Source organism: Amblyomma mixtum, chromosome 4 (assembly GCF_055824585.1).
Source record: "Amblyomma mixtum isolate Tamu chromosome 4, ASM5582458v1, whole genome shotgun sequence".
In the NCBI taxonomy this organism is placed as follows: Eukaryota; Metazoa; Arthropoda; class Arachnida; order Ixodida; family Ixodidae; genus Amblyomma; species Amblyomma mixtum.
The window spans coordinates 88,023,443-88,043,457 of NC_143015.1; the positions used below are offsets into that span (position 1 = coordinate 88,023,443).

Below are 20,015 nucleotides of genomic sequence, written 5' to 3' on the forward strand. Positions count from 1 at the left end.
GGTTGACATCTCATGTATATTTAGGTTTCTCAAAGAAGCCAGCGTTTTAAACTAACTCTAAGTATAAAAAGCTTCACCTTTAACAAAAACTCCAACCTTGTGTTTGGCGCATCATAGCCTCAGTTGCTTTTGCGCCACTAAAATCAATATAACTAACTAACTAGCCTTATTCGGGATAAGCATTCACCGCACTTTAATTATTTGAATCATTAATTTGATCGCCCAATTCCGGAGCCTAGGGTGCTTCGATGAAGGGACGCTGCATAGAGGTACCGTACACTAACCAGTTGTATTCCGGTCTAACCCCGACCTCAAAAGCCGCGTTTCTATGCAGGCGATAGAGAGACAGAGTAATGGGAAAGCAGGGAGATTGACTGGGCAGTGCCCTGTTTGCTAACCTACGCGTGTGGAGGGGTCTTGTACTGATCCTGCACAAGTTATAATAGCTAAAGGTTTATTCATGATCCACAAGGCAAACAGAATAAACCTTGCGTTTGGCGCATGATACCCTTAATCACTTATGTGCCATAAAACGAAGCAAGTAACATCTTACTGAGAAAACAAGAGAAGTCCTGGTGTGCAAGGTGTGGAAAATAACCCGGAGTAAGAAGGTATGTGTTAGTGTCATGAAAAAAATCTCGAAAAACTACGAAAAACAATGAACTTATTGTCGATTTGTCATGTGCTTCTTGCTTTCTGAAGGAAGGAAGTGTCGTAAACAAACTGTATATTTAGAAATTTCTGCTCCTATAAACAAGAAAGATGTTTAAACCTTCTCTTTAGCACATAATAGCCTTAGCTGCTTATGTGCCATAAAACGCAACACAACACTAGCTCGATTCCACCGTGAAACTGAACGTCACCGTGGTCGTATAGGCAGAAGTATTTGTTCAAAATCTATTTGTGCTGCCTGCACCCAGTACGGGATAATCTCACTAGCCGAAGGAAATAGGACCTGAAAACAATGACGCGAAGACAATTTTAGCGAGACGCAGAACACAAATAAAAATTGGTCCGTATTATAGACTACCTCATTCAAATGACAGAGGGGCACCATTCACAGAAAGCGAAAGTATTATGAGGGATAAAATGTGGAAACATAAAATGTAGGTGTCGCCGCGATCGGTCTTTTTTGCAGGCAGAGAGCGGTGACGTCAAGACTTTTTTTTTTCTTTGTGCGAATCCCTGAGGCTAGGGTACAGTCGCGGGCAAAAAAGATTAGCACACATGGCGGAACACAAGAGCGCCGGAATGACAACCCGTGGCGCTGCGGGTGGCGAAGAGGCTGATAACGAGTGTGCCGGGCCGTTCCCATTCTACAGTATTAGGGGGGTTCAACGGACTGCGTCGGACTAGCAAAATTACTGGCTAAAAGCAGGGCTATCATCTATTGTTCCCGCGAGTACCTTTTGACAAACCATCGCGGACATAAAAAGAAACAGTAATAAAAAGAAGTCATCTTTGCTCATGATAACCGAGCCAAAATAAATGCCGCAAGCACAGTCAAGTAGGGGCGGCACTTCAACGCTCGGGTGGTGCACGCTTGATAAAGCTTACTCCCTGCCGTCCCCCCCTAGGCTGCAAACATGGAAACGCCCCGTTAGGCAGGTCTACGTACCGCGGCGCCGCGTGGTGAGATGTACGAATTGTAATCGCCAGTGATCTGTCCTAATATTTTTTGCTCGCGACTGTACATTGCCGTTTATTTATCGCGATGATCACGGAGTCTTTTTTTATAGTCTTGACGTCACGAGTTTGAATGGAGTGGCGGAGAAACATACGCTTCATTTCTAAATTTAGTTTTCTCAGCAATAAGTGAGTTTTTTTGCTTCTGAACAGTCATTAACACAGTCCGAAAGAGGCACCCAATACATTTTTACAACGCACAAGAATTGGGATTTGTCCTTTAACACACAATTAAGTCGGCAGCACACGGTAGTACGAAGCATTCGTAAGACTAGTAAAATCCCGAATAGCGATCCAGAAACACAACAAAACTTAACACGGCCGGTAGTATTTACATGCCCTCCGACGAAGCTCACACGTGGCCGCGATAAAACGCCGGTACGCCAGTGCGGTTTCAAACCTCGCTTAGCGACTGTCTTCCAAGAGCCACTCGGCCTCCGAACTCGTCTTATCTGTAAGGAGACTACGCTACACTGGGTAACTGGGGCATAAATGCATAAAACCATAACGGGACGGGGAGGGAGGGGGGGGGGGCTGCCTGGCTTTGCGGTTTCGCTTTCTCCGCCATCCTTACGGCCAGGGACTTTAAAGACGCTTTTCAAATTGTTATCTATACTGGAGATCAATGCGGCGTCTGCCTGCCTGCCTGCCTCACAGCTCGGCATCCGGGCAATTCCAGGACACCGCGCCGCTCTGGGCGTCGGCTTATCGCACAGTAAATCCAAGTGCCATCACGAAGCTGAGGTACTTGGGCATCGCTGACTCTGTGGGCTCTGCGCCTTTGGCGAATTAGTTTCATGCTGGCTCGTGAGCGCATTGAGCGCGCACTCAAAGGCGCACTATCTGAGTTTCACCGCCGAGACAGCCAGTGACCCAGAATTACAGGCACGCGAGGTTCTTTGTTGCGTCTTATTCATCATTTGCTTGCTTTCAAGGGCAAGATAATGCTCACGAAGAACTTGTGTGCCTGCCGGGCGGGCTTTTCTGTGCGCGCAACATTTGCGTTTGTATGTACGAAATGCGGAGGTTATTTATTCGGTCATTAATTATCCCGCGCTACCCATCTACCATCAACAATGGCCCCTTTTGAATTTGTATGCGTGATGGTTGTCGCGATCTCATTTGTAGAGAGAAATCGCTCATCGGAATGCTTGGCTACAGTGATTAATGTTTTTCAGTCGAAGGTATGGATTGTGCGGAATATAGCTTTGCGAGGCTTCACATTCTAGACCTGAAACGACATCTGATACGGCAGTTATTCATTTAATCTGCTCGTTATTACTGCGCGCACACAAACACACCGAAATCACGCATATAAATAATGTGGAATGCATGAAGGGATGACACAAAATGTCAGCGGCATGGCCACCATTAGAGTTAACTAAACTATCGTAACATAACATTACAATGTTTTCACCGATGGACCTTGTGATTCTCAAGTCATTTTGTCGGTATGTTAAAACAGTTTGAAATGTCAGCGCAAAGTTAAGCCCCGTATATACTTGTGAAAGAAGATGTCCTGCTTTCTCCTCCTAGATGACAAATCTTTTAAGTTGATCGTTTTCAGGAACCTGGAAGACTCGTACTAAAAGCTGCGATATCTGCAATACCTGTCACGATACATGAGCAGGAAACGGCGCTAAACGTCTCCAATTTTAGCTTTAAGCAGAGTACCAATGAAGTATAAACAGATGTCGCGAACTAAAGATACAAACGCGCGCGCGCAAAAAAAGAAATCCCTTATCCTACGCTGGGCCCACACACTATGGTATGGTACTGTATAGTAAGGTATGGTATTGTATGGATTGGTATGACATAGTGATGCGCAATAAAGTGTGGTACATGGTGCTTAACCTCCCAAAATTTTACATGGGCTAGGATTGATGTCGTTGTGAAGGGCCCTGGATTCTTTTTAGCCCCCTTGGGTTCTTAACCATGCACTGACACCGCACAGCATGCAGATGTCTGTTGCATGCCACCGTTATTTGCCAAGGAAAGGCAGAACAGGGCTTTTCGCTGGTGCGAAGCCACAATTGCTCAATGCTGTCCGGAGACAGGCGTGAGAAAGCAGCAGCACCAATAAACAACCTGGTGTGATTATATTTTATAGCACACACCTGCCCGCTCAAAGCGACCTCAAGTACAGTGCAGGTTTTTCACACGTTGTATTTCGTACTATATGCTCCGTACTTACGTTTTCTGCATGCACACGCCGTCAACACAGCATCATGTGAGAGAAACCATCTATACGCTTGTAGCTTTTCCATTAAATAGCTTGTTTCTTTCTATGTCTGTGCTTTGTAGCAGTTGAATGTTATTAAGGGGTGTGATTCTCCCATTCAAATGCCAGGTTTTAAGATGTGCTGTTTTTTTTTTCGGTTGAATGCAAATGAATAAGCATTTGTAAAGAATGCGGTATTGTTTTTTTAGTCGCGGCCCATCAGGAGCCTCTTTTTCACGCGTTTTGACACCATGACTTTGACAACTGAAAACTACATCTAAGCTGCATGATCTTCCACTATTGCTGCGGCAGAAATAAGGTAATCATAGAAGTTAAAGCCATTGCATCCTCGCTTCATAACCGCGATTATAATCATGAATATTTTTTTTGTCCGCCGCGGTCTTCTACAAGACGAAGGAACCTAGAATCATAGCCCTGTCTTACACCGATATCAGCTACAACATCATGACTACACATGACCATTTATTGCCCTCAACCGCGCATCTCTTCACTCAGTACCCGACTTGTCTCTCTCAGAGAGAGCCAGCAGTTTGTTCGGTGCAGGAATTGTCTCTCTCGAATCCGTGTTCGTCTCCACATTCCAGACTCGGTGTTATCAACTCGAGTTCGCTCTCTAATTCACACTCCTTTCTTCTTTTACATGACACTTATCTTCTCTATATTTCAATGAAAATAAAGCGAGCAAGCAAGCAAACAAGCAAGGAAGCAAGGAAGCAAGCAAGAAAGCAAGCGAGCAAGCGAGCAAGCGAGCAAGCAAACAAACAGCAGCGCGACGCATTCCGCGATATGGATACAAATCGCTCCGCCATATCTCGTCCGCGGCTTCTCCCGCGGGTGGCCGATTCACCTACTGGGACAAAGTGCGGCCCGCTCGCTCTCCCATAGGGGAACGCCGGCGAAGCAGCAGCACCGGTGTGGAGAGAGCTGTGTTGCTGCTTGTTCCGGTTACGCAATCGGCGCGCCGACTAACGGGCTGTAGGTCAGCGGGGTGGCCGACGTGAGCCGCATGGGGTACGCGCACATGGAAAGACCAGCCGCCGCGATGAGCCAACAGCTGCTCGCTGGTGTGCGGAGGGAGAAGCGCGTCCAACGGGATCTCTTACTTTCTTTTTTTTTTTTCTGTTCTTACGCACGCGGAGAGGTGGTCGTTCCCACTTGTCGGCGAAGTCTTCTTGCTTTGTGGTAGAGGAGGATGCGAGAGGGTGACGACAAATGCGTCGAGCGTAGGATCGTAAAGCGGAGCTTGCCTCAGCTTCTGCTTATGTATAAATATATTGTTTTCCTCGTCGTTTCGTTGTTTCGCGACGCAGGTTTACGCTAATTGCATGTTCTCTCTGCTCATCATCATCACCAGCCTGACTACGCCCACTGCGGGGAAAAGGCCTCTCCCATGTCTCACCAATTAACCCTGTCCTTCGCCAGTTGCGGCCACCGTATTCCCGCAAACTTCTTAATCTCATCCGCCCACCTAACGCTCTGCCGCGTCCCCTGCTACGCTTGCCTTCTCTTGGAATCCACTCCGTTACCCTTACGGACCAGCGGTTATCTTGCCTTCGCATTACATGCCCTGCCCAAGCCCATTTCTTCCTCTTGATTTCGACTATAGGATGTCATTAACCCGCGTTTGTTCCCTCACCCACTCCGCCCGCTTCCGATCTCTTAACGTTACACCTCTCTGCTCTCTGCTAGTGTTCCTAAACTGCTGTTCTTCCCATCGCTGCTGGAATTTCAGTGGGTTCAAGGCCAGTTAGATTGACGTGGTGAACTTTTTATTCATATTAGCCGAAACGGTACACTTCTCTAAAGAAACTTAAATTGAATCCAGTTAGCTTGTAGACAGGAACGCGAAGAACACCCTGCCAAGCAATGATTGCCCTGCCCAACCCGGTCATACGCTGTCGTGATCAATCTCGCTGGCCCGTCTGGCAGGTAGAAGGTGACTGGAGATGGAGTGATTGTGCGTGTGTGGATCCGCAAAAATGTATTCCGCTTGAATAGACTTAAGTTTTCTTAGGTTTTTTAGGTTTAGGTTCGCAGCAAGTAGCAATCATCGCGTACATTTAGCTCTGCGGAAAAAAATAACAGCAAGAGGAAGAACAAAACCATGCGCTTGTTTGCGCAGAAATGTAAAGTGGGATAAAGATTGGCCGATGGAAACTCCCGCTTTCATCGGGTGATCCTAGTAGAGATGATGTCGATGATACACGGTTAATATGAAATAAATGAATACTCGTGAAGCAACAAGGGTGGGAAGGAGGGGGGGGGGGGGGGGGGGGCGTAGCCTAGAGCTAAAACTGGTCTTCATTTGATGACAGGCTCAAGCGAGAGAAATCTTAGGTCCCTTCTTTTCCCGTTTCCATTGTGTTTCTGGTAAATTCCGCAGGGGTAACATAGTTATTGCTTGCAAACAGGTTAGTGTCTGGTGGCAATTCGTTCCGAGAATAATTCGTTCGGCTAGTCGTATCCAATGGATCGAAATATCGCGATTTCTGAATGTAATTCGACAAAGTTGTACAATAAAGCTGGACTGCACATGCATATTGATCAGCCCGATAATTTACTCTGCGCAGAAGAACGCCCACGGACGCGTGCTGTGCAAACTCGAACCTGTTCAAACTATCGCACAGGTGGGGCTATTTCTAAAACACGTGCTGTCTTCCAACAAAGGGCGAAGGTTTCTACAAGTGTGGAGGTGACGCCATGGCTGCTGCTATTCAGAGTTAGACTGCGCTTCCAGCGTGGTCCTTATAGCGCGCAATCATCTCTCTCCACGTCACCGCCTAGAAGACGCGGAGCCGCAGGTATGCCAGTTGTGACGTTTGTATAAACATCTGTAAGGGCTTCAGCTCCTTTCCCCACCTGTAGGGTCACGTAATTGAAGGCCGAGCGGAGGACCTTGACCTTAGCCTTGCGATCGCGTATGAAATGTGCCAAAGCCAAAAGCGCCGAAGCACTGGGTCAAGGCTGAGAAGGGTCAGACATTATAGCGCTGAAGTTTGTGTGGTGGCCAAATCCAGTAAGTGGAAGCGATTTATTAGTGTCTCTATTGCCTGGCATCACTTTGCTAATGATAAAAGGTGTAAAGCTTGTAAATAACTATAATTACCCGAAGACATTAAGCGCAGTGCATAATCAGTGCGTTCGCAGATGCGTTAAAAAGCGGCAGCAGTGGCTGAATAGTTATGGTGCTCGGTTGCTGTACCAAAAGGCGCGGGTTCGATCCTTACAACGGTGGTCGCATTTAGGTGGAGGCGAAATGCTATAGAGGCCCGTGTACTGTGCGATGTCAGTGCACGTGAAAGAACCCCGGGTGGTCGAAATTAACCGCAGCCCTCCACTACGGCGTCCCTCGTAGCTCGAGTCACTTTGGGACTTTAAACCCCATAACCCCATAAACCAAATCAAACTTAAACGATACAATGACACTACACAATCTGACAATGGAGAAGCAGTTGCAGGCAAAAGAGACAGCGCACACCGCATTGTGTTTCTGAAATTAGGTTTTTCTCAGTGCTTTCAATCAAGTAAATGCATTTCTCTCATTAAATGTTACTTCCTTCAGGGATGTAGCGATTGGATTTTACACTTGCTTGAGTCCTTTGTGGATGCCAGTGTAGGGAATCTAGTTTCGAATGAATTACAATATGTGATATCTCATACATAAGTCCGACCGTGTGCAGTTCCTCACTGGCTATGGTGCGAACTTGAAGGAGGTCGCAAGTTCGTTCCTTCATGCCGTGGCTGTATTTCAGTGGGGAAAGAGTAGGAACACTTGTGCCTTGATTTTGGTGCTCTTAAAAGTACCAAAGGTCGCAATGAATTCGGAGGTTTTCGTTTCCCGCAGCGCACCTGTTTCGCGATGCGATGTTGTTGCGTAATGTGTAGCGTATGAGTTGGTACCTGATTTAAAGATTGCTGTTGACTTGTTTTGTGGTCTCTGCAATGGTTTCATGAGCATTTTCTGCCTGTATAATCGGGTGAGTTTTTGATGCCGCTCCTATACAGATGGCAAAAATAACAGAAATTGGTGCTAATAACGTTTAGTTAATAAATAAAGAAAATTAAAGCCGCAGTACAAGAAAACATTGCTTCACAAATGGGCTCTAACGACAACAAGGACAGGAGGCGATTAAACTACAAGGAGAAATAATGCTCACAAAGTGAAAAAGGGAGGAGAGAGCCTCAGGATGCTTGAGAACGTTTCAACAAGTGGTTTTATCTTCGGTGCCAGTCTTCTTGTCGAAACGTTGGCAAGCAACCTAAAGCTGTGTCCCCTCGCTTGTACCTTTGTGAGTGTCAGGAAACCATCTGCCTGCCCTCCCTATACCAAGGAGAAATTCTACAGGTGAAATTCTACGTTATTCTACAGAAGTGCGCTAAGTTCACAACGAGAAACACAGCATGAAACGATGCCATGGAAAATCACATAATTCTGTTCCGTGCCCTCAAGTTGACGGGCTCCTTCCTTTTAACTGATATGCGAGACAAACTGCACAGTGCAATGGTTTTCCGTCTTTGCGTATCCTCGCCTTCTTACCACTTTTACGATTCTGAAATATCAGTTTTGAACTTGGTTAAAAAAGAAAATCGTCACAACTATGTTTACGCACAGCTACGGGTTCCTGTCTCGCTTTTCCATTGACTCGTTTCGCGGGGCCAGTTCAAACAGCGAGTCCGCACATGCAGCGGAAGTTTGCGAGCTACAGTCACGTATTCGTTGTAACCCCCTTCTGGACTAGTTAAGCATGATTTTTACGATTTCTACAACCACGTGAAGAACCACACGACACTTCTGTGTGACTTTAAATGCATTTTATTCATTCGACCCAGCGAAAGTGAACGAAGGGCCAACGTGCTCCGGACTGCTTTGAAAGCGTTGGAGAAATTCTTCTGGAAAGACAGACAGCGGAGAGACTTTAACGAATGGGGGAGAAGTCTGCCTGGTTGTTAGCCTAGCATGCTACTCCAGGTGAAGGTGAAAGAAGATAAGAAGAAGAGGGCGAAAAAGAAAGAGTGAGGATGAAAAAAAGAAAAACAGAAAAAAGAAAAGGTGAAAGGTGAAACCAGGCATAATCAACACTCCCGCACTCACAAACACAGATGATTATCAAAGGTTGTCCACCAAACCCTTAGCCGTCGACTAACCTTCCGTACCATGGCGGAAACTGCGGCCGTCAGGTCACGGCAGATTGCCTGCAGACTGCGCTAACAGGCTGCCAGCGTAGACTTCAGTAACGTGGCGCCAGTGGCTTCTGCGCGTCGACTGCTCTCGTTCCCACGTACTGTCGGGAGCAGTAGTGGCGTTAACAACGCGAGCTTAGATTGAAGTGCGTGGTTGGGCCGCGTCTAGGCCTCGCCTTGTGTTGAGACGTCCTGTGGGGTGACCCTGTTTATTGCCGGACGTGTTAGTTTCGCCGTCACAATCCACGGCGTTCCTGTTCGTCAAAGGCGTCAAAATATTCACGCCGTGATGCTGTTTGTCCGAAGTTCGAGCAGTGTACTATGTTTTCGCTGTTCACAGCACGGGTGCTTGTAATCATTCTAGGGTCGTGCCATACCCTGGAGTTCGTGTTCCTGTGGGTGCGTTTGTGGGCGCGTCTGCGGGGTGCGCCTGTTGTTGTTGTTGTTGTTGTCCTCTTTTGGGGTGGCACATACCCTCAGCGCGCCTCTTGTCCGGAGAGGCCGCACAGCCTAACCTTTGTTTCCTCATTGTTGTTCGCGACAGCGTCGGTAACGTAGTAGCAATGAAAGGCAAAATTCGGGTTGCAGTAAGCTTTTACCCAATTACTGAAACTCAGGCAGCTTCATTTCAATGCACGTCACAACCTCTGCTGAAAACCATATCCGGCCTGTTTTGCGCCGCCGACAAGAATGAAACTTTTCTCGCTTCTCGGCCCCTTTATTATTCACCAGTGCGACGAATATGAAGCAAAATTGTGAATTTGCCGCCTAGAAAGAAATTTTTTTTACATCCGCAGTGAACTTGGAACTACATCAACGGTTTAAGTGTTTCATGAAGAAAAAAACTGCCCAAAAGGATCTGCTCCTTATTTGTGGTCAGAGTAGTAAATGACGACTCAATGCATCAATGTAAGCACCGCCCCCAGCTCTCTATGCGCCACTTCCCTTCAATGCGCGGCAGTGCCGGATCTTCTGGTCGGCTACGGAGCGCGGCCCCGTGCTCGCGTGTTCACCCCAAGAGTGGACGACCCCGTACAAGCTAGTTTCGCCCAAGCTCGTTACGAATGCGTTGCAGCGCACGGCTGCAGTAAGGCATTCTTGGTTCCGGGCACAAGTATAAACTCAAATAAATATATATATATAAAAACTTCAAGCCGTTCTCTCCTTTCCCTCGCTGTGATTGCCTTTGTGACAAGTTTTACGCAGGTGCACTTGAAAACTAATACAAATATTATGGAATTTCGATCTATCCTGGGCTTGGTCAAGTTACTCAAAGAGCATTTCTGACTCTCCAGTAATACCTACCAAATTAATTGAACTGAACTGAATTGGAATGAAATTCTTCGTCGTAGCGCTAGACACTTGAGCCCCCTTTGCGTGTTCCTACGACCGCTCCAGCTGCTCGGGGGTGTGTCGCATACTTCTGGCATGAACTGCTCTCCGTGCCAACAGCACAAGCGGTCAGCTCTTTCCTCTCTCGCTTGTGGGTCAAGAGACAATGCTTCAGCATTCGCTACGAATGAAAAAAGAAAACGGTGCTGTGTAGGAGGAACCTCAGACAGACGTCGGAGCTGTGACTCACAGCCATATAAGCTAATTCATTCGAAACACGTACAGCGCAGAACAAGATGGAAACGGGGGACTGCCTCAAAAGCGGAAAGTCCCTGGCTCAAAAACCAGCGACCGGACGGAGCAGCTTACGAGTGTCCGGGAAACTGTCTACAGTTAAGACAAAACTGAGAAAGGTTGGGGGGGGGGGGGGTCATTATTTTGCGAAGCAACGGAACAACGCCTTGAGTAGCCTAGGCTCGCAGTTGCTTTACAGCGCGTCGTACGACCCCCGCGATCCCGGAACGTCAACTGACCCTCATGTTTAAACAGCGGCCCCGTATGCGTCGTCTAGGAAAACCGCGCGTGTAAATCGAATTCACGACGGCGGCGGCGGGTGGTGGTTGGCAAAGTGGGAGTAGAGCAAGCGCTTAAGAGCTATTGGTGTTGTTGACGCATATGCCTTAACGGACCACCCCGTTCACATTATGTGAGCACTCGGCTGGCCGAAATGAAAGCTAGAGCCGACGTTTCTTTCTAGCCATGCTTTAGCCAACTCTGTCAATGGTCTTTTGATTGCAGCTTCACGTTAAACAAGGGCTTGTTTCAGCGTCGCTGCGTAGGGCTGTTTGCTCCAATCACTGCATAGATACTCCGTTTAAACTGCCAAACGTTCGTGGAGAATGGCGGATCGAGAAAGAAGTGTGTGGTTAGGAAACTATCACAATCTGGGGTACTCCGGGGCTGTGTGAGGGAGGGATGTTTTTGCGCTCGTTTGTTTCGTGAAGATCTGCTTATTGATTTAGTTCTAACTCAACGTTGTGGTTGGGGTAATAAGGTGCAGGCAGACGATTGAAGTAGGCGGTATTTGCACCGTCGATCAAAGCTTAGGAACCGTGTGTATGGAAACTGGCCCCTGCAAAGAACGAGCAGTACTTGTCCCATCGAAGGGAGCACTTTAGTGTCGTTTCCGTCCACCGAAGCAGCGACTCACTGCAGCTGTTCGAGAGGTTGCGGTTTCAGCGCCAGCTCTAAGCGGCTTGATTTTTGTGCTGGCGATCTGAACAAACGTTCGCCCACTCAGTCACAATGCTTGGCCGCTACGGGGCTCACCATCACCTGTGCTGAAATTGTTTACAAGCGTCCAGTATGTAGCCGGCAATAGTCCTAAATGTAGCTGTCAGGTCGCAATGGTCAACTTGATCTGATCTTGCTGCATTTTGACGCCTGTCAATGCGGCCGCACTCCACCCAGCATCAACTGCAGATATAGTAGTACACGACATCCTACAGTGCGTGGTATACAAAGAGTGTGGAGGTAATGAAAGACATGTGGGTAGAGCTAAAAACCTTGTGTTTAGCTCTCAAAGAGGTAGATGCACGAACTATTACGTACCGTGTCTCTATATGTATTTAGTTAGAATGATGAATAAGACATTGCGTATCACCACGCGGAGGTTTCCTACGTCTGGTAGATAAAGCCTTAACTGTGTTTCTTCAACCGGGCCGTTTCGGTTTCAGCAGCCGAACGGGGGGGGGGGGGGGGGGGGTATCACAGGCATGTTTTATATCTCGGGAAAGATACAAACACTGCCAGATTGAAGCGAATAATTTTTTTTTTTGCTTTTTTACGATCTTTGAGCGCCTCCGCCGGTACGTGGCCTGATCATCTTGTTGACCACGTGGCACATCGCAGCCATAGCGCATTGGAGTCGTCATGGTGACGTGAGGCATTATTCGCGATGATCGGCTGTTTTCATACTTTATAGAGTTTAACGTCTCAGAGCGACTCGGGGTGTGAGAGACGCCGTAGTGGAGGGCTCCGGATATTTTCCACCAACAGGGGTTCTTAACGTGCGCTGACCCGGACCTTTAGCATTTCACCTCCATCGAAATGCGACTGGCGCGAACGGGGTCGATCCTATATCTTTCGGGGCAGCAGCCGAGCACCACATCCACTGAGATACCATGGCGACACATGTTGCAGACTGTTTGCGGTGCTCAAAGCCCTTTACCGGAGAAGTTTGCTCCCGTTTTTACTTTCAGCGCGACCGAGAGTGATAGCTATTCTTTTTGTCGACTGCCGAGCCAAGGGCTATCGTAACTACGGAGCTTGAATTCTTCTTTGCGGAATAAACCATTTGCTTTGAAAGCCTTTCGAGATCTTTTGCCTTGCCCGACTGCTGCCAGCACGTCATTGTAGTATTTGTTTGTTCATCGCTTTCATTCCAGCTCTCATAGCAGGACAGTGTAAGGGTTGGAGCAAATGAAACGACGTGGTAGCGATTGTATTGAACGGGGTAGAGTCCTGGTTATAAAATATCTACTGTATGCAGACGAATTCCATGCACTGCTCCATGTTTACTCAGTTCTAGAGTACAGCTGCAAACAAACAACGCAAAACACGAAGTTGATGTCTCCAGCACTTTACGATATTCCGCATGCGCCGGACAAATGAACTGTCACCACTGCTTTTAAGCTTATTCCAGGCCTAAGGAGCACAGCGAGTGTCATATGACACACTATGCGGCGGCGCGCTCCTCTTCTATCCTCTCTTTTCTCCCCCTCCCCCCTACCACTATCGGCACGCTGGCAATGGGCGTGGTGGTCTGCCACCAGTATATAGGCTCGTGCCCTCCCCCCTTTCCCTCTTTAATCCACTCACTCACTCACTCACTCACTCACTCACTCACTCACTCACTCACTCACTCACTCACTCACTCACTCACTCACTCACTCACTCACTCACTCACTCACTCACTCACTCACTCACTCTAAGCTTATTCATCGAACACTATGCACACTCATATTCAGACTTATGTCGGCCATAGTTTGTGGAGCAGAAAATTTTCATCGCGGTACTCAAATAATCTATGGTTTCTCCGGTGACACTCATCGCCTACAGGCCACAACTCCGCGTTTAGACTACGGCTCGGCCAGAACGTATAACTTCTTTCTCTTTATTTATTCAATACTGCCAGCTTTAGTAGGCCCAGGCAGGAGGAGAAATGCAATGAGATACAAGGCAAAGTAACATTTAGCACACAAAACTAAAAGATAAACAAATCAAAGACAACACATGCATGATTCCAACAAAAAATAGGCAAATTGAACACAATGTCTCGGCAGAACTGGAAGTACAGCATACAAAAGTCGTTATAAAAAACTGGCAGTACTCTCAGTGCTTAACAGTGCAGTCAAAGGAAGCTGGTTCCACCCAGTTATTGTTCGGGGAAAATAAGAATGTTATGCAAGTTGGTTCTGGCACGATAAGGTGTTAAGGACTGGACATAACGTCTCGTTATTCGCGTCAATAGTGGTTTTATGTAAGGGTCCAGGTTCATTGATAACTTGTTATTCTTCAACAAAAAGAGAAATTGTAGTTTTTTTTTTCTTTCGCGAACGGTCATATGATCTTCCATGTAGAGCGATGGGCACTAAGCCTTAAGCGCTCAGTGAAAGCACTAATCGGCCAGCGCTGTACAGCTCCTCTGCCACCCTGGCAGTTCCTTCATACACATTTATCGCTCTATCCATGCCGTCTCGACCTGCGACGACCCTCTGGCTTTTCGCGTACAGGACTCGGTAGCCAATAGAGAACCAGCTTGAAGCTGATGAAGGAAGACGTCCGCGGCATGTTGCGACAGCCTCTCCTTACGATGGCCTCCTACGCGAATCTCCTGGGGTGGTCTGTAAGTCCGATACGTGATGCATGGCGCGACTGAGGTTGGTTGCGTTGCTACACGTGCCACGCGGACCTCGTTCAATTTTCGCTACTAGGGCAGCTTTCCATTTGCGAAACTGATTGCATAGCTGGCTAGTTTCCGCCGTCGATACTGCAGGAATCCTGAGTCAGACATACCATCGACGCTATAAGGTAAGGACGAAATGAAAAAAATTGAAAAACAGTCAAGTTCAACTTAAGAACGCACCTGATAGCTTTAGAGGGTGACATTAATTAGTGACCCGAATTAGCGACAGTAATTAACTACGCGTTGATTACTGCAGAATTACTGCACACTACAGTAGAACAGTCACAGCCATTTCAACAATCAATATATCTGCAGATCTGCCGTTGGCAGGCTTGCCTTTTTTGCTATTAATGTTTTTGATATCGTCAAAAGTGTTCCCCATTGGTTTTCTATGGCAGCCTTAATTGTTCTATGCGATCGATGGAAAAATTTTCTTTTAAAGATTTTGCTATCCATCGTAGGAATGGGCCATCGTCTTCAATATTTCAATAAAGGTACCTTAAAATATTCCAATATTCAAAATTTTTTTTACAAGAATGCTGGCCATGACACTGTGCGAGGCGCAGCGCTCACTGAAAGAGTGTTCCTTGGTGACGAAGAGGCAGCGTTTCCGGCTCACGACACGAGGGACAGAGGTTTTCTTCCATCCCTCTACCAAGCAGTTTGGCGTTTAAGCGAAATTTAGATGGCTCTGACGTCGCAACCCTGTTAAACAGTCAGGGTTTTAAAGTCACGGCGCCACGCCGGGAGTTCAACTTAACGGGAGCCTTAACGCTATCACACGTTAATAAATGAACACTTGTTGACACTATTGATCGGTCATGTGTTCCTCCTTATCACTGAGAGCACGTTGTACGGGATTCATAAATTCATTTATTCATGTCTTTATTCATACACCAAGGCGATCAGGACAACGGAAAAGCCGTTCTAAGATGTCTTGGGGATGTCTGACTACGTTAAAAGTGCAGGGGGCAATGCGATATGATTGCAGTTAGTTACGTTACACCAGCAACTAATTCATGACAAGCGACTAGATTTCATGGGCACATGGCTGAGCAGAAGTTTCAACCGTTCTATCCAGTTTTTCATTTTTTTTACAGCTTTCTGGGCTGTGTTGGTTTGTGTCCGTTCTTTAAGGTCATCGCTGCTTTGTGCGCAGAAAATCCCGTTGGCTCCGGATCAACGCCTTGCGGTCATCATTCCCCTTCCTGAGCTTTTTTCACCCTCTCAGTCCTCCCTCCCTATCGACGGGCTTTGCCTGTGATACGAGCGAAAGTACGGCTGGCTCTGTGTTTCGTCCCGCTCCAAACCAGTCTCGATAGTTGCTCGCTGTATGACGCGACGAAGCGTCCTGAATAATCCTTCTTGCGAGCCGACGTGTCCGCGTTTATTTTTGCACGCGATTCATTGGCTACGCGCGCCCTCTGCAGTCAGTGTTGAGTTATCGCTTTCAATAAATAACGCCTCGAGCTCCCCGAGGCCGCGTGTGCACGCAATATATCAAAATGCGTGCGGCGAAACCCGCACGCATAGAGCGCTACATTCGTGCCGATGGCGTTCCGGTTTGCGCGGTGAGCCTTGAGAAAGAGGAAAAAGGAAGCTTCTTTCGAAGACCGGCTCCTGTCCTGCGGAGAAGAAAAAAACAACAGCGAAATAAAAAGTCTCCTTGCGTGCATTAAATTTTCCGCACTGCATACTTCGAAGATGGACTCACCGGTTTGTGGATGACCACAAGATGGGGTGGCTCGCGTGATCGTCTGTGCCGCCAAGGTTATCTACCCTCTCACGGGGTACTCATGAGGAAACAAAAAAATATAAGTTCAAAATTATTTACCCGCTTAAGTGAGTACGGCGAAGCAGTAAAAAAACATACAGGTGCCCACTCAAAAGCTTTGAGTTTCTTCGCCAGAAATGCATCCTCAGTGCCCACAGAAGCCAAGGTTACCTCCTAGATCCTCATGAACTACTATTTCTTCCATTCCTACAGTCTTCGAAGTTTACCTGGTTAACATGAACAGCTGATCATCCTACCTACGCTGCCATGTATATAGTGTATGCCATTCATGACCACGTAACACCTTGCGAAAAGTAACCGAGCAAAAGGCTTTTGCTTCTGATCCACATAACGGAGCCTTTATGGCACCCCTAAAGACCGAAAAGTCCCTAAAAACAGAAAGGTAAACCAACCACCTGTGCCCGGTTACTTTTGACAAAGGCTGTATGTACAGCGCCTGCCTATGAAGACGTGGGTAGTATTTATTCTTATAAAACTGCGGCCGCCAAGTCAGTGCCTTGTAGAAGCAAAGGGCCTCTGCCTTAGAGAGCCAATGTGCGCTCGGGGCTAGAGCCCGAGCTGCCGCAGAAGCCACAGTGGTCACGTACTAGGTACCTCTCCTAGCCTTTGCGAGGGGCTAGCCCTTAAGGCCTGAACCCCCCCCCACGTTTTCTCTCCCATGTAATTAATATCATATAAATGTTTTTCACCACCACCACCACCTCTGGACTCCTACTGTGACGTCACCGCACCTTTCCCGGTTGACTATCGATGCCATGAATTTAGACCGCAAGGCTCAAGAAGCGATAACCGCCAAGGTAAGAAGCGATGGCCGCAAAGTTCATGGCTACCGTCGCTTCTGAAGCCTCCTGATCAAAATAGGCATAGTACGGCGAACCGGGCAAGCAGTGGTGATGTTACAGGAAAGGTGCGGAGGTCTTTTGCTTCTAAAAGGCACTGGCCAAGTTCGAGGCGAAAATCTGGGGCACATTAAGCCCAAGAATGGATACCTATTGAAAGAAAACGCTAATATGTACTCCAGGGCTTGGTGGTGATTCGCGGTCGACAAAACAGCGCAGAAAAGACACCGACGAAGTAAGTAACACGACGACAGGACGGTGCCCTGGGTAGGGATTCACGGGCGAGGTCGTGGGCAAGTCCGTTGTCCCCTACCCCTTGTGGTGAGGGGGACCATATTCAGTGCTCTTTTTTTTTTCTGTGATGTGTCATTCTACACTTCTGCTGAAATACTAGAGAACCACAGGCTAGAAAGATCACCATTTCCTAAACCATCGAAAGGATTAAGCAAGGATGAATAAATAAAAACTGCGCCGGAGCCAGGCTTGATGTCTTCGGCTAAGATTGGCATTTGCTACCTTTGAAGCATGAAGTCGAAATATTGCGCGTCACAGCTACGGAGGTGCTTGAAGATAAACGCGATATTTAAGAACCGCTTCTGGAAAGCTTCCAGTATTGCCTCCTTGATTGGACTTGACCTGCCCTTGACTCCTACTTAACAGCCGATAAGGAAGCATTGGATGTGTCTATGTATAGCGAGGACGCATGTTTTTGTTGTTCACTAGTTAAAAACTTGAGAAAGGCTACCATACAGTTCAACCTTAAACGAACATATTCCGGAGACATACATCAGGTATTGATAAGAAACTATGGACGGAAGATCAGAAAAAAAGGGTATTCTAGACCAAACACCCTCACACAATCTTGCAGTTCCTGGAACAGGCAGTTGGCTGCATGTCATGCAGTAGGATCGTCTGGATGGCTATTATTTGTACGATTACTCATACCTGATGGACGGCACACAACAGAAGTTATAAATTACATTACGGGGTACGGCTTGGGGCATGCACGGCTGCAAGTATAGTTGTCCAGGATCATAACGAAAGAAAGGGCTCTTCTTGCGGGTGACTTTGCGACACATTGTCATTGCCGCGAGAGGACATGGACTGCTGCTTTCAGCATTCGGTGTCAATATTAGATTGCCTTCTTCGTATACGGGTGTATTTGATATATTTAGGAGTTTTGCGGCAAGATGCTTCATTTTCAATGCATACCGCACTGTTGAGTTGTTGCCTGTAATCATCATCGTCAGCTTTCGCTCTCAGCCACATTACCCTTTTCTGCGGCAAATCGAAAGTATCGGATGCCATGCTGAAGCAAGGTGTGTTAACTTTTCGCTCCATGATAACACAACATTTTTTATAAATTGAATTGCTCGCACGGCACAGTATCCTTATTACGCGAAAGCTGTTAAAGCTGTGGTTTAGCCATATAACGTTCTATTGTTCCGTGGAACCTGCAGCGTCAGCTTGAAGACTTTAGTTGCGTTGTGATTTAATTAAATAAATTGATTTAATTTGCCACCTGCCACGGTTGGAAATTTAATTGAAGCAAAGTGGAGAGAAGGCAATCCCCCTGTGGACGTTTACAGGAGAGGAGCGAGAAGGATATTGCGCGAGAGAGAAAGGTGAGGAAGTTGGGATGTACAGTCTTTGTCAAAAGTAACCAGGCTGCATGGTTTGCTTCTAGCTTGTACAGTGGAGCCCTTATGGTTTCCTAAAGATCGAAAGTTGTTGGAAGTTAAGAAGACCCCCAGTCCTTACCTTTAACGACCATTTCAGCTTCAGGGAAGCTGTAGGGGCTCCACTGTACGAGCTAGAAGCAGACCATGCAGCCTGGTTACTTTTGACAAAGACTGTACCTAAATGGCGAAACCAATCTTCAATAGCTTTGCGGATGTGTAGAAGGTGTGGAAGCTACGATGCTGAAGAATTGGGAGCCGAGTTTGCTCGGCCACACTGTGCTTGGACTGTTGAACACATTATAACGAGGTCGAAGGGGACCGCTATTTATTCGTTAGAGCCGTTGCCTCGTTATAGAGGCGCGTGGCCTTGGTTGCAACTGCAGCATGGCACCAGGCTTACCAGCCGCTGTGTACACCGAGGACAAAGTCGCCGATGGGCGCTGCGAGAGCGTTCAGCGCGCACACAGAGTTCGAACCACGCTGCCGAATATGCGAAGACTAGCCGAATAAGCTAGCCTTGCCTACGCGCGCCCGTTTATTCCGCGGCCCGCATAACCTTCAGCGCTTATAAAACGGGTCGGAGAGGGATAATATCATAGAGGACATTGAGTGACCTAACCAGAATATTTAGGTTCATTCTCTGGGTCCTGAACCCGACACGGGCCGCTCTAAAAAGGGGGCGCGAGGCGGTGATTTCGTCGCGAGTGCTCATTTTGCTCGCTTTCCAGTGGTTTGGTTTATGTGGCTTTACCATCCCAGAGCGACTCAGGCTATGAGGGACGCCGTAGTGAAGGGCTCCGGAAATTTCGACCACCTGGGGTTCTTTTACGTGGAGTGACATCGCACACTACATGGGCCTCTAGAATTTAGCCTCCATCGAAATGTTGATCACCACGGCCGGGATAGAATCCGCGTCTTTCGCATCAGCAAGCAAGCACCATAACAAGTGAGCCACCACGGCGTCCGCTTCCCACTGGGGCGAGCAACTAATACACTAAGCGCGAAATTGCCCGTGGGGCTCATTGTATGTTCGTTGTATCCCGTTCTGGATAGATTTTGCTTCGTAAAAACGATATATCGATACATGGGCTTTAATGGAAGCTTCGAATTGGAATGGCTTTTACTTAGTTATATACATTATTTCGCTATACACCGTTCCACTAGAACGACTTTTGGCTGTGTATGCTCTGGAGATAGCGCGAGTGAGAGCTCTATGGACACTTCCATGAGCGGAGCTTTGTGGACTTCCTCTTAAATTTCTACAGAGCGTTGATTGTTTTTTTTTTCATCC

At 47.4% G+C, this 20,015-nt stretch overlaps 1 protein-coding gene across 1 annotated transcript in view; it reads left to right on the plus strand.

The window, feature by feature from the left end:
• LOC149347331 (uncharacterized) overlaps positions 1-20,015 on the plus strand; it is a 61,775-nt gene that overhangs the window by 24,178 nt on the left and 17,582 nt on the right. The window lies entirely within an intron of this gene.